The sequence below is a fragment of the Phallusia mammillata genome, chromosome 5 (genome assembly GCF_965637545.1).
Source record: "Phallusia mammillata chromosome 5, kaPhaMamm4.hap1.1, whole genome shotgun sequence".
In the NCBI taxonomy this organism is placed as follows: domain Eukaryota; kingdom Metazoa; phylum Chordata; class Ascidiacea; order Phlebobranchia; family Ascidiidae; genus Phallusia; species Phallusia mammillata.
In genome coordinates this window covers 23,789,659-23,805,535 of record NC_137256.1, presented here as the reverse complement: position 1 = coordinate 23,805,535, position 15,877 = coordinate 23,789,659, and positions in this window count along the sequence as shown.

Here is a 15,877-nt window from a genome sequence, read left to right as displayed (position 1 = left end):
GATAGCGCGTTGGCCCAACAAATTCAAATAAGACACCATCATAGGAGGGGAGTGCAACCAGTATCAAAGGGTATTAAAAAAACTTTTCAGTTTCAAAGCAAAACTAGGTTTTCCACGTCATTTTGGGTTTAGACGTTAAGCACTGTGCTATATCGCAACATGTGCTAAACGCATTGCGCAATACTTGGACTTGGGATGTTTTGGAGGTCTTTTTGAGGGAAATTCCCTGGTGTTTTTGGGGTGACTGCCGTCAATGGTGACTAGCAATTTACCGAGGACAAGCTTGGCATTTCTTTTCCTGCTTTTGATCAACCTGCTTTTGAGATGTTAAAGGTATTAATCCTCGTTTGTTTGAGTTTGGCAAATGTAAGTATAACTGAAAGAGTATTGGTTCATTACAAAGGCAAAACGTATGCTAGATAAGGCTAAATTATTTTAAAAATTATGTCGTTTGTCGTATTTTTTAACAAAGCAATATGTTGTGTTTAATAAGTTTTACTGTTTAATCACGTAGTTTCAAATTAAAAATTAAGAAAAATAGGCATTTTGAACTTGTGAACTACCAAACGTTTCTTGCTGGTGTGCGATACTGAGTTGCTGGTAAAACTGTACAGTCATTGACGGCGGACTCATAAATTTGGTTAATCATTAACATGGGTTAAAATCAGGTTTATGAAAAAGTCTATCGAATTCCGCCAGAAATTCAGAAGGAATTTTATATAAGTTACTTTGGTACCTGGTTTGTTACAAAACACTTAATTTCCAAGTGTGACACTTAAAGTAGGTCTATAATGCCCAAACTCGAATGATGTTTGCTAAACTTGACGTCGAAAATGAAATTTAGGAATGAAAAATTTTGAACTTGTTGTAAACCTGTAAGGCGTCACCAAAATACACTGGTAAGCGGTAAAATTTCTTTTTTAATGTGTATTTTTTGTGCAGCAGTGCCAGGCTGAAAATGTCATTTGGAAAGACGGAAAGTGCAGAGTTAAGGTAAGTGTTTAACAATGACAACATTGGGCTTCAAATTATTTTTGATTTCTAGTAATAGATTCTTTGTTCTAGCATTGATCAAAATGGAGGGTACTCGGGTTATTGTCCACCTGACTTTTTCTACATTAAATCACGGATACCTTGTAAGCATTGCCCAGGAAGTGGTACCAACTGTTGTGAAAATACTTTCCACACGTGCCTTCACGACAAGTAAGCAAAATCAAAAGTAAAAGCAAACCAGTATGTTTGAGCATCTTTGGTGTTATAGTAATTGTTGTGTCATTTTAAAGTAAAATTAAACATCAGATTAAAAATACAATTAAACAGCAAGACAAAACAAAAGATAGCCAAAAGCAGAGAGGCATTTTACAACTGTAACAATAACACATTTGCAGGTTATAAAAGCAAGTTTTTTTTACCAGATTATAAATGTACCTGATGACAGAGTATTTGTTTTCGGCAGAAATATAAATGGCTCGTGCGATTGGGCTAAGAATGTTACGACATCTACAGCTACTCCAAAGTCCCAGAAACCAAAAATCTCCACAATTCTGCCAAAAGATACAAGTGAAGCTCCTTGTGAAACCAGCAACGAGACGTTTTATGTGACAACATCCAACATTATGGTAAGTTTCAATTACGCGTAACTTTTTTAACGCCACTAGACCTTTGGAGCATTTACATTTAACAATTTTTTGTAATAGGAAGTACATTTAACTATAATTTTTTATGGTTTATAATTGGCGAAAGTTTGACATAAAATGAAACACGTTACAACCGAAATTCTTCATGCTAACAACATGATACGAGTAAAGAAGATTATTATCAATCACGTTCAAAACCTATCCTGATGTAAGTTATATTTAATGTTTACAGAATCCGTTGATATCTACAAGTAACCTACATAGTCCAACTCCTACACCGATCACAATCTTACCAACTGACCACGATTTTGAGGATCACACGACAACACAAAAGACTGAAGAAGCGTCTACAAGTATTGCATGTTGGGTTGTCGGTGGAGTGATAGTGTTTGGGCTAGCGGTTGTTCTGGCGCTTGTTATTAAACATTGGGATGATGTTGTTACCAGTAGCAGGGAATTTATGCGCAGCATCCGGCAAAGAAGTTACTCGGATACGGGACTTGCCTGTGACCCAAATGATCCCACAACCTACAGACCCAGATAACAATTTCTCTTACAGCTGAACAAAACTGACATTTTATGACTTACAAGAGAAAAACACGAGTTTCGAACAAACATGTTAACTTGACAGAACAACCCGTTTTCATGCACATCGAAGGTCAGCAAATGAATTTATTTTGGTACTTATTGTCACATTTTTCATTTCGGTTGTTGTTGCTTTCGACCAAGTCTATCAACTCGTTGTAAATAGGCCTATAAATGAGTCAGAACCTGATGGACAAGTCCGAAACCCAAACCAAACCCTACGTGTTTTTTGTGCATTCAACAGTTACACTTTTTTAAACATGTGATGAACAAATCCTAATTTCCTTCTATAATATTTCAACATTGAATGTGTTGGCATTGAGCAGTAGTTACACATGTGTTTCGTCCGTTATCTTTGTGAAAAAGTAGAGTTGAAAATAAAAGTAATTTTTTTCAAATTTTCCAAAAAAATGCGGGCTGAGATTTTTCCTCAGTCGACTTTTTGAATATCAGCAAGGCAATTTAGGTAAACCTCAAGACAGCAAATATAAATTTACATGGAAAACGTGTATCGCCGCGCCAATTATGGGAAAGCAAACCCCAGTTACTATAACAAAAGCAAAATGCCAAACACCTGAAATTTCGAAAGACTTTTCAAAAAACATTTTGAAACCATAAATCGTTGACTTAAATATTCATACCAGATTTGTTTAATAATTTTAGTAATCATTGCAAGAGTAGATTGCAAATTGTACCGATGTATTTAAATATCGCACGGTATAAACGAGTTTCAAATGTATTTTTAGTTCAATGCTTGTAGTTTATGTTAAAATCGCAAAACTGTGCCAATCACGCTCCAATGTAGCAAAAACACATGTAAAAATACAATTAAATTACGATGATATCTCTCTTGGAGAAATACTTCTTGAGCTTTTATAGTATAAAAAAGTAACGAAATTGTAAAAACTTCTTGATGATCAGAAGGTCGCGCTGTGTCAAAAAAATAAAGTAGCATTAAAAGCCATTGTACAGATCCTACCATTGGTCATTCTAAATTTGAATAAAAAAACGGAAACATAGACAACAAACAAATCACCGAACCATAAAGTTGTCGTCACAGCCCAATACACCTTACTGCTGTGACGTTAACTTTCAGTAAAGCAGGACCAAACCTTGCTTAACACGTGTTTTTTTACTGAGGCTGGGATGAAGTTTTCGGCTGATTCCGTCTATTTTTTGTTGTCCATATCTACGTACTTTGTACAGGTATGTAGGCTAATTTGTCATGTCTCTTGCAAGTATGTTATGCGTTATGTATAATTAGTTTTACTGACAAGTTTGTTGAAGGTTGTTAACAACATTGTAAGTTGTCAGCCTATAATGTACAGCATTCTGTACAAAATGTATACACAGTGTATTTTTAAGGTGTTTTTCTCCAGCGGTTTCCCAAAATTTGGACTTTGGGTTTTTTGGTATTTAAATGAAACACTTGCGGTTACAGCTGAAAAAAAGAAAGTGTTACAGCTGAAAAAAAAGCAAGTTCAGCAGTTTGCAAGCTCTTGGGGTAAACAACCGAGCTATGTTGCCATATAAGATGCATAAATATCCTTTTTTGTAACTAACAAGAAGTGTTTGACTAAGGATACCTCCTTTACCAGTAAACTGTTTGCTGCTAAACAGTATGTGCAAAAGAACATTATAGGTTATCTTAAAGTTATCTCAAAAACTGGTATGTTATCTTCAACCAGGCCAAGATCAACGCATCTGATGTTATTTGGAAACATGGAACCTGTCAGTTCGTGGTAAGACATTGGGAAATAAATCGAGCTTTCAATTTTTTAAACACTGTAGAAAGTTGGATGGACATAAAAAACATAACTGGGATTAGCCCATAGGCGTCTATGCAGACCAGAGGCCATGGCACACTCATTGTCAAATCACAGTACGCCAGGTCCATCAAAGGCGTCACACCGAATCATCCGTTCACCGAGAATTCCCAAATGGCAATGCGTACGCCACAAAATTCAAGTTTGCGATGGGATTTAAACCCACAACATAAGTCTTACCGAGACTCGCTCTCTACCAATTGAGCTCCGCAAAAATTAGATGACAAGTCTCCAAAATGTTGTTTTAAGCCTGTCTTTAAATGTCTCAAAGTGTGAGAAATGGTTTGCTGCACAAAACGAATTGCATTTAAACCTACTTACCAATACAGAAGATGAAGCCGAAACAGATTAAAGTCGACAACACATCAATTGTTTCCGCTTACTGTGGTTCAGACGAATTTTACAGATCTTTCAAATGTGTTAATTGTCCATTTCCTCACACGAATTGCTGCAACAACACATTTCGAACTTGTCACCACTACAAGTAAGCAAAAACAATATTGTGGCTTAGTGTTTAAATTTTAAACAAGGTATTTTCCTAAATATACGTATATGTGCTTATCTACAGTAATAACAAATCGAGTTCGTTGTGAAGGAAAAGTGCCTAAATGAAATAAGCTCTAAACATGTTTGAGTTTTGGATGTAATGCTTTTGATTTTGCAAACAAGTTGTAGACGTATATTTACTTTTACTAACTGGATTTACTTAAAGGGGTAATTGTCTGAAGCCCCCTAGGTTGAGCGCTGCAGATGATCTCTCAAGCACATCTTTTGGAGTTATAAGCACATCAACTTCTACCACAAGCAGCACCTCCTTAAAAGCACATCGTTCGACAACAAGCCAATCTTCTACATCATCTACAACAGAAGATTGGCATATCAACACTGTGTCGCGAACAACCACACACAAGAACAGGGTGGGTAAACAGAAAAACTCCGACTGTTTGATGAAGTAAAAATAGTTGTATTCGTCCTTTTTTGATTCCTGTATCCAAATCATAAAACTTACAGTCTAAAATCAAAATAGAAAATTCTAAATCCAGACTCGAAGCAAAATCAAGTCCCCTCAAAGGTTGCTTAATAACCGAAACAACAAAAATTACTCAAGCATGCAGGAAAAGTCAATAAATTTTAAGATATGTTATGATACAAAGTGGGTTAAAGCGGGACTTCCAATGTTACTTAAGTCTAACAAACCTAAAAAAAACTTTGTATGCGTTATATACAGCCAAAGGTGAAAACAACAGACACATCTCTTGTGGATCCAGTTACTTATCCTGCTTCAAGCAACGAACTACCTATTTATGCGAGAACTCTCATTGCTTTTGCGGTTTTAGCTTTCATCATAGTGACAGTGGTTCTGTGCTGCAAGTTCGGCTGCATAAAATGCAATCTAAACTTCGATCAATTAAAGACAAAGTTTTCAGGACAAACCGATTCGTCGAGAGGAATTTACGCTCAAGCTAGGAGAACAACGTAAAATACTCGATCTGAAACTGTAAGCACGAAAATTACCAATAATAAGAACAACTCGTTCAAACAACATACATCTTGTGGTCACTTTTAAACAAAAATATTTTCTTGACATGTCTTTCCGACAGTCAAATGCCAGCAAATGAACAATTTGAGCAAATAAAAAGCAGACGTGTTGTTCACAAACGTGACATCCTTGTCACATTTACAAGCCATTTTAGCAGAGAGTTCAGGTTATGACCGGTCTTAGTTCAGTTAAGTTGAGTTTATTTTGCTTGGTCAAAGAAAACATAGCGACACAATTGCACTAAAACAATCACCAAGCTGGAAATGCGCAACGTTGAAATCTTATGGAGCGCGAAAAGTGGAGGGCACAATTGGTGGATGAGAGCTAAACGCCGTCACTACAAGGCGTTATGTGACTGGGGCTCACAAGAAAGTGAAGTTAGCGCATTGTTGATAAACATGGCTAGGGGTGGGACGTTGGTGGAACCAGTCGAGGGGGCACTACAAACTAACCACCCGTGTTAGGGAAAGAGGGTAACTCTTAAGTTCAAAAGAAAGTGACAAAATAGATTATTTGGTTTTAACTATAAGAATGATTGCCATTCCACATAATTAAAGAACCTTTTGTTCACTGGATGCCCCTGGCACTTTAACAAGTGTGGATTATAATTTGCTTTAATTAATTTTTGTTGAATGTTTGTTTATAGTTTAAATAACTTAGTCGGTGGTTTCCAATTAAAATTACTTGTAAAACTAGCCAAAACGGTCCAGCGCATTCACACCTCAGTAGTAAAAATGTATACGTAACCTGATGAGACTTTTAGGTATCACAGAACGAGGTATCAAAGTGTCATGTTGCTTCCCTGTGTTGGGTTGCTTGTTATTGTTCGTATTTCATTGACATTGCTCAAATTTCAATCGTAGCGTGAGTAAACCGGTGTTTAGCTTTCTAAACAGTCCTAGAAGTTGTTTGTATCTTACCTGTAAACTGTAGAGATTTAGCTTTAGCAAACAAATGTACCTCGTGATTAAAATCATTTCTTTAGGATTTTTGTGCTGGGTAAGTGGTTTTTAAATGTGGCATTTTTTAAGTTCAGATTAGGAAACGTTTTGCGTTGAACAGTGTTAAACCTTCTGTTTATAAGTGCGTGCAAGTTGCAAATAAGTGTAACACGGAAAAAGGGACTTGCATAGTTTTATAGCCATGTACCCCTACGAAGGGACTCGACACCTTGTCGTTGGTGTAGGGGCTTACAATCACTAAGATCGAGTCCAACCCGGTACCCAAACGGCAACGCGACATCCTGGGTACACGTCTCTGAATAACTACCTTACTTACTATGATGCTTTACAAAGAAATGAAACAAAATGCTGGATCGAACGTGGCCCAGAATAAAAACGTTCGCGTTCCTGCTGACAACCTACAGAGCCCAGCAGGTTCGAAAAATAAGTTAGGCTCCATTGAACTCTGCAACCAAACAAAGATCCTTTCACTTAACATCGAGGGAAGTTCAATGCCCAAATGCGAATATCTTGGGAAAATCCTCCAAAAACACAGAGTCGACATCGCATTACTCCAAGAAACCCACGCTACAGCAACATCACCGGAATCAAAGACCCGAATACCAGGATACACTCTTATTTCAAAAATCTGCCATGACAAATACGGGATCTGCACGTATGCCAAAAACCCTTCTGAAGTAACAGAATTGCACTCAGTCTTAACATCCAACAACACTCACAGATCAGCAGTAAAAATCAACGAATTAACGGTTGTTAACTTGTACAAACCACCAAACAAAGAATGGCCAAATCCTCCTCTTCCACCCTTTCCTCAACCCACTGTATACATTGGGGACTTTAACAGCCACAACACTGAGTGGGGGTATAATGAAAATGACAAAGCAGGCGAACAATTAGGACAATGGATAAATGACACAAATCTTCATCTACTATACGACCCCAAAACCCAGGGTACCTTTCATTCCTCAAGATGGAACAAAGATTATTCAACAGATCTATGCCTCGTTTCCAAAAACGATAAACTTGATCCATTGCCAGCAACTACAGAAATTCTGCCCTCCTTCCCACATAGCCAACATCGGCCCATAATAACTACAGTTGGATTAAAAATTCCTATCATCAACTCCCTTCCAAAAAACAGACGGAACTTCGAACAAGCTGATTGGGAAAACTTTGCTAAAGCCGTGGACCAGACATGCATACATATTCCTCCATCAGCTCAAACAATACCCAGATTTCACAAACAAATTATAAAAAGTGCAAGACGCTACATTCCAAGAGGTAGACGAAGAAGGTATGTTCCCTGCTGGTCAAAAGAAAGTGAGGCCTTGTTCAAAGCTTGCGAAGAAACACATGACAATAACACAGCAGACCAACTATTATCATCGCTTAATAAAGACAGGAGAAACAGATGGATCAGTACAGTTGAGAATCTTGACTTCAAACACTCAAGCCGTAAAGCATGGGCACTTCTACATAAACTGGACCTCAACTCAACATCAAAGCCTAAAACTGCAGCTCCGATAAGTGCAAACCAAATAGCAAAGGAAATTAAACAACGAGGACACCATCAACCAAACCACACATTTGAAAAATCTGTAAGGAAAGAGTATCAACAACTATACCGCACATGCACGGAAGATTCCAACCTGTCATCACATGTACTAATGTCAGAATTAAAAGAGGCACTAAAGCAAACCAAAGCGAGCATATGTAAGATATGTTATGATACAAAGTGGGTTAAAGCGGGACTTCCAATGTTACTTAAGTCTAACAAACCTAAAAAAAACTTTGTATGCGTTATATACAGCCAAAGGTGAAAACAACAGACACATCTCTTGTGGATCCAGTTACTTATCCTGCTTCAAGCAACGAACTACCTATTTATGCGAGAACTCTCATTGCTTTTGCGGTTTTAGTTTTCATCATAGTGACAATGATTCTGTGCTGCAAGTTCGGCTGCATAAAATGCAATCAAAAATTCAATCAATTTATGACAAAGTTTGCGAGACAAACCGATTCGTCAAGAGGAAACTACACTCAAGCTAGGAGAACAACGTAGAATTCTCCATCTGAAGCTGTAAGCACGAAAATTAACAATAATAAGAACAACTCGTTCAAACAACATACATCTTGTGGTCACTTTTAAACAAAAATATTTTCTTGACATGTCTTTCCGACAGTCAAATGCCAGCAAATGAACAATTTGAGCAAATAAAAAGCAGACGTGTTGTTCACAAACGTGACATCCATATCACACTTACAAGCCATTTTAGCAGAGAGTTCAGGTTATGACCGGTCTTAGTTGAGTTAAGTTGAGCTTATTTTGCTTGGTCAAAGAAAACATAGCGACAAAATAGCACTAAAACAACCACCAAGCTGGAAATAGCTGCGCAACGCTGGAATCTTATGGAGCGCGTAAAAGTGGAGGGCACAATTGGTGGATGAGGGCTATACGCCGTCACTACAAGGCGTTATGTGACTGGGGCTCACAAGAAAGTGAAGTTAGCGCATTGTTGATAAACATGGCTAGGGGTGGGACGTTGGTGGAACCAGTCGAGGGGGCACTACAAACTAACCACCCGTGTTAGGGAAAGAGGGTGACTCTTAAGTTCAAAAGAAAGTGACAAAATAGGTTATTTAGTTTTAACCATAAAAATGATTGCCATTCCACATAATTAAAGGACCTTTTGTTCACTGGATGCCCCTGGCACTTTAACATGTGTGGATTATAATTTGCTTTATTTAATTTTTGTTTGAATTTTTGTTTGTAGTTTAAATTACTTAGTCGGTGGTTTCCAATTAAAATTACTTGTAAAACTAGCCAAAAACGGCCCAGCGCATTCACACCTCAGTAGTTATAATGTATACGTAACCTGATGAGACTTTTAGGTATCACAGAACGAGGTATCAAAGTGTCATGTCGCTTTCCTGTGTTGGGTTGCTTGTTATTGTCCGTTTTCATTGACATTGCTCAAATTTCAATCGTAGCGTGAGTAAACCGGTGTTTAGCTTTCTAAACAGTCCTAGAAGTTGTTTGTATCTTACCTGTAAACTGTAAAGATTTAGGGCACAAATGTACCTCGTTATTAAAATCATATCTTTAGGATTTTTGTGCTGGGTAAGTGGTTGTTGATTGTATTTAATTAATTTAATATTAGAAGTGCTTCCTAATGTCCTATTACAGACAGTTTTCCGTTAAGCAATGTTAAACCTCCTTATAAGTGCGTGCAAGTTGCAAATAAGTGTTACACTGAAAAATACACTGATTTAATTTCATAGTCATGTAACTTTAATTCCGTTCTTAGACGACCACAGGTAGAGGTTTGTAACTTGACTACATTAAAAAATATAGTTGGCAGCCAATTTTATAAACTTGTAAAAATGTAACCTTTGTAGTATTTTTTACGTATTTTTAGAATCATGTGAATGGGGGCAAGGATGTCACCTGGGTAAAGGATAAATGCAGATTTAAGGTGATTATCATGTTGCTTATAGAACAGTTATGCTAGTAGTATTACACGTGACGGTGTATAGTGGACTTAATGAGGGCTCTGGGGAGAAAAATGTGCTAGTGCAAGACATTATATGGTCCCTGTTGGAATACTAGTCATGTCTCTATGTGGACCTTAATTTATATGAAAAATAGAGGTGTAACATGCTGTACTTCGCATTTAGTATTATATTTTTTGTAAACAATAGAGAATTGATGCATATTTTCCCAATTAATATGTAAATTTGGTATTTATGGGTCCCTTCTATGCGACCTGGTGCACTGGCTGTAATATGCTGTACTCGGAATTTAGGATAATATTTTATGGCCCGCTGGAACTTCTATAGGCCCTGGTGCCCTTCTCGTAGGGGCTGGACCTAATAACAATCATGAACGCTAGTAGCTAGAACAAGATGGCGGACATGATCCACTGGAAACTCGAAAAACTAATATATATGTTTTACCAGTGTGTATTTTGCGTGTTAATTAATACATAAAAAGCTATCATATCTAGTAATTTGTCGTAAATACATTGATAATACAAACAAACGCCCGTCTTTTTGGTAGAGCTACTAACAAAAAAACTTACAACAGACAAAGTTTGTTAACTACCGATAGATAGCGTTAAGAGCACAGTTATTTAAATTAACAGTGAGACCGGGATAAGATTCCAATTAAATTTAACGTTAAAAATTTCTATAGAAACTAAGTTTTCGAGTTTTTTTTGAAAAAACCTAACCTTAACCCTAATAGCTTTAACCGTAAGCATTTTTATACAATTTGATTTTGAATATTCTTTAATGCTCATTGCGCCACAAATTTGTCTGATGTGAGTTCTTACGTTCGTAAAATTCTGTATTTTTTCAGAAAGCAGTACCTAAAGTTATTATGGGAGAAAACGGATGGAGATCTGGATTTTGTTCAGCTGATGAGTATTACGCACCACAAAGCAAAACATGCGAAAAATGTAAACCCGGTTACACGAACTGTTGTGAAAACACTTTGATAAATTGCATCAAGCACGAGTACGTAAAAACATAGAGCTGAGGTACATTGTGTAAGTGTTAGGTGCTATAGGCATTGCTTATAAAATTAAGTTTTGTTATACAGTAAACTTTGAAACGTAATAAAACGAAAAAAGGAAAATTTGTACTGCACTTAGCGACAAGCTAAGAAAGTCGTTGAAAGCAACCAAGTACCTAGCACTTGTTTTTCCATTGACGCATGGCTTACACCAGTGCTCTTCTACCTTTTTTGATTTGGTGAACCCTTTATGCACCCTGTTTACTTAGAAGGTAAACTGAGGTAAAAAGCGATATGAAAAATCATTATGCATATCATCATGTCAATTAAACCGAGCGAAGCTGCCGAAGTTTCACACACTGTAGGTGAGAATTGTGACATAAATTAACGTCAATCCGCACTCTGCGCAAAACCTCTTTTATGGTGTAGATATACGTTAACCGCACTAAAAGTGTTAGACATCAACATTTTTAAAAAACAGATGTTCATTTATACATCAGTTGCAACCTACATCTTTTTTCTAATATGCGGAAAATATTAATGATTCATTAAAAGTTTGTGATGCACCCTTGTATACGTTTTCGTACTGGTGTACCCTAGGGTGCACGGTGCATACCGGTTGAAGAGCACTGGCTTACACAAAACATATAAACGTGAAAATATATTGTCTTTTACCCCACACTTGATTAAACATTTCCTTTAATACTCAATATGATATGTTATAGAGGCACTTGTAAGTGGGAGAACAAGAAAACGCCTAGCAAAGCAGAGAAAAAGAAACCAGTTGATGAAATTAATTCGCCAAAAAACGCTAGTGAAGCTGTGTGCAAAAACTCAGACGAGGAGTTTAATCAAAAGGAACACGACATGCCGGTTAAGACGATATTGATTAATACTGAGGTATTTCAATAGTGTTTACATACTTTTGGGGGTAAATACCAAAGCAAAAATGTTGGCTTGGAACATGAATGATAATTGATCAGAATTTTACTTGTTTTTTTTACTGCTAACAAAGTCATTAAAACGACACTCATTAAACTTTATGTTTGCATGATTTTTGCGGGGGTTGTCAGAAAAATTAATGGCGTACGTTTCATAAAAGAAATGAAGAGACTTTTTGGAGCTCTGATTTAGTACAACATCAAATAAGTCTGCAGAAAGATTTAAAACGCCTAAATACCATGTATACTTTACCCACCAAAGGATTGCCCAGCAAAGGCTTCAACTGAGCCTTCAAGCAACACAATCACCTCGACTCCACAAACTGCTTCAAAAAGTGACAAGGATCCTGATGAACAAAAACAAAGCAAACAAACAACAACAGAATCAACAACAACAACAACAAAAACAACAACAACAGAAGTTACAACAACAAAACAAGATGAGACAAACAAACCAGTACCATATGGAGCTATTCTTTTGCTTGCTTTTTTTCTTGCTGCCTGTGTTTGGTTACTTTATATGTGGATTGTCCAGTAAGTTGCGATAAAGAGCTTTTGCCTTAAATATATATAAGAAAACACTGTTCTAAACTTGATGTGTTCACTGTTAGTGATGTGTATCATGCTAGGAAATACAATTTGTTGCGTTGTAACTTTCAAAGAAACATCTTAATGCGCAAAACAAAATTTACTACCTTTGAAAAAACTGTTAAAGTTTGCGTCAAACCGCTTCTTAAAAGCAAGAAATTGGTGTTCACTGGTGATGCATCGAAGTTACCGTTGGCCGAAACATTTCGACCAAATATGACCTTTTGACAATGTTTCGGTTTCGGCTTAAATTTGAAAATTCGGAAACTTTTTGATAGTATGAAATTAATTTCCAAACTTGAAATATCACCTATCTTGCTGGTCGACAACGTTGAAACGCTATGAAGGACACATTTGATGGGTAATAGCCAAACGCACTGCAGCTTTACACCGCCATGGCAGTAAAGCGCTTTGTGGGTTAGACTTGAGAGAAAGAGAGCACGGCTGTAGAGAGCACAGACTGCTTCAAAAAGTGACAAGGATCCTGATGAACAAATACAAAGCAAACAAACAACGACAAAAACAACAACAGAAGTTACAACAACAAAACAAGATGAGACAAGCAAACCAGTCCCTTATGCGTCTATTGCTTTGCTCGCTATTTTCTTGCTTGCTCCGCTGGTTTGCATGTGTGTATTTTCCAGCAGGTAGCGACAAAGCGCTTTTGCATCTATGAAAAGCACTATATGTTAACTATGAAAAAACTTTGTGATGTGTTAAATAAAAACGTAACCTACTGGTTTGTATTTTAATGAATCTAAATGAATTTAGGATCAGAAAACAACATTGAAATTGGTTGCAAAAGATATAAAAGTTCTAAACTTGATGTTTTTACTGATATTGCTGTGTATAGTGTTATAAAATACAGTTTGTCGCATTGCAACTTTCAAATAAACATACAAATGCTCAAAGCAATATTTGAGACTTAGTTTGCGTAAGAAACACTTTTTCATAGCAGTGAACTGATTGTACATGTGTGGTTATCGCTCGTGTCTTGACCATTTCGCAATACTTATGTGTGTGTCATTTATTCCCGTGATATAAGTTAGGCAGTTGAGGTAAGGCGGTTGCCACGTCAGGTTTAAAATATTTCCGCTATCAGCAAATGAGGTGGGCACACTCTTTCGTTATTTTGAAAGAAAATGAAAACCCGAAGAGGTTTATTGTTCAGTCAGGTATTAAAAAGTACTAAAAACTTAATGCGACATTGAACTAAATTCTTTAGACTTGCTGTGATGTATCGACGTTCTGTACGAATTGCGCAATTCTCTGTACGAATTGCGCAAGGTATGTATCGACGTTCTGTGCGAATTGCGAAGGGTTTTCTTGAGCAGAATCCCCTGGTGTTTCACCTGGTGGCGATGAATGTCGGACAAGCGCCGACAAGCCATCGCAGCCTTTCATTTTGTGAACCGCGCCGGCTCAGCAAGTGCTTGTACCATGTCAACAATTTTGTTCTTCGTTTGTTTCGCAAGTGTGGTAAGTAGGCTGTAATAAAAAGCTACTAATCTGCTAATCTGTATTGGTTCATTACAAAGGCCAAAACGCATGACGTTCATCAAATTTTTTTTTAAATAAGACTTTAAGATTGTTGGTTGCTAAACATCTTGTGCTGGTATGTTAGGCTGGTAGCCCAGTTGGTAAACATCGTGCAGTCGCATATTTTGAGTGGAAACAGGCAAAGTGGCTGGTTACCAGCTTGGGAAGAGTCAATGTTGTGTTTTGGCAAGAGGAATGAGAAATGAAAATGTTATAAGTTTCGATGAACTTAAAAGGCTGAGGACACTGCTGTAAGCCTAGCTGTAAGACTAAACCCAAATCGACTTGTAACATTTTTCTTTTATTTCTGCAGCAGTGCATGACTGAAAATGTCATTTGGAAAGATGGAAAATGCACAGTTAAGGTAAGTTTTCAACATAGACAAGATTAGGCATACGCTTTATATAATTTTCTGATTCTCCAAAAGATTCTTCTGCCAAGCATTGAGATAGTTATGCAAAAATGAAATGTTTCAACAAACATAAAAAGCCATTATTAAAAGCACATATTTTTATCAGGGCAACCCACCAAAACCCATGATTGGTCTTCATGGAGGATACTCGGGTTATTGCCTACCTGACCGTTTCTACATTAACCCACGGACACCTTGTAAGCACTGCCCAGGAAGGGGCACCAACTGTTGTGAAAATACTTTCCGGACATGCTTTTACGACAAGTAAGCAAAATTTAAATTAGACGACTTTTAGATTCTAAGCGTTGTCTCAAGTAATACCTCGCATAAGTTTTGAAGTTTAAACGGTGTTAAAGCCGTCATATTGAGTTTTAAACATGCAAACCGGTAAGTATTTAAGCATAAAATATTTGGTGTCCCAGTGATATTCTTGTGTCATTTTAAAAGTGAAATCAAACATATCCAAAATACAAATAAGCAACAACAAGACAAAACAAGAGAGAGAATAACAAGCAGGGAGGCAATTTACAACTGTATCAATAACACTTTTGCAGGTTATAAAACCACATAGTTTTTTGCCAGTTTATAACTATAATCTGACAGAGTATTTATTTTTGGCAGGAACGTAAATGGCTCGTGTGATTGGGCAAAGAATGTAACTTCAACTACAGCTACACCAAAGTCCAAGAAGCCAAAAACATCCACCACTTTACCAAAGGATACAAATGAAGCACCGTGTATAACCGGCAACGACAACACGCCCTTTTATGAGACAGAACGCAACGTTGTTGTAAGTTTCCATTAAGCGTTATTCTTAAAGCTTATGTTTTTTAACACCACTAGACCTTTGAGTCAAGCACCTAAGATCATTTGACCAAGTCTCCAACGGAATCAACATTTAACCGGATATTTTTTCGTACCTGGTTAAGATAAACATAAATTCATAACGGGGATCAGACCTGAAAACCATGCATTTATGTACACTCATGCACACGCCATAGTACGCCAGGCCGTTTAAAGGGATTTAAGTCGGTCACCAAGCATTCCAATATATGACAACAACTGCTTGGTGACCGGCTAGTTCAGTACAACGCCTTCAATGGGCTTGTCGTACTCTAAATTTTAGTAACTAATAATAGGTCGAAATTTAATATACGCCATGCAAAAAAATAAAATATGCAAATAACTGAATTCGTTTGGACTAAAAAAAATCCAGGGGTAGATCAATATCAATCATGATTAAAACATATAGTGGCGTATATTTAATGTTTACAGACTCCTGGGACACCAGCAAACAAAGTACATAGTCCAACTCCCTCGCCTACCCCAAG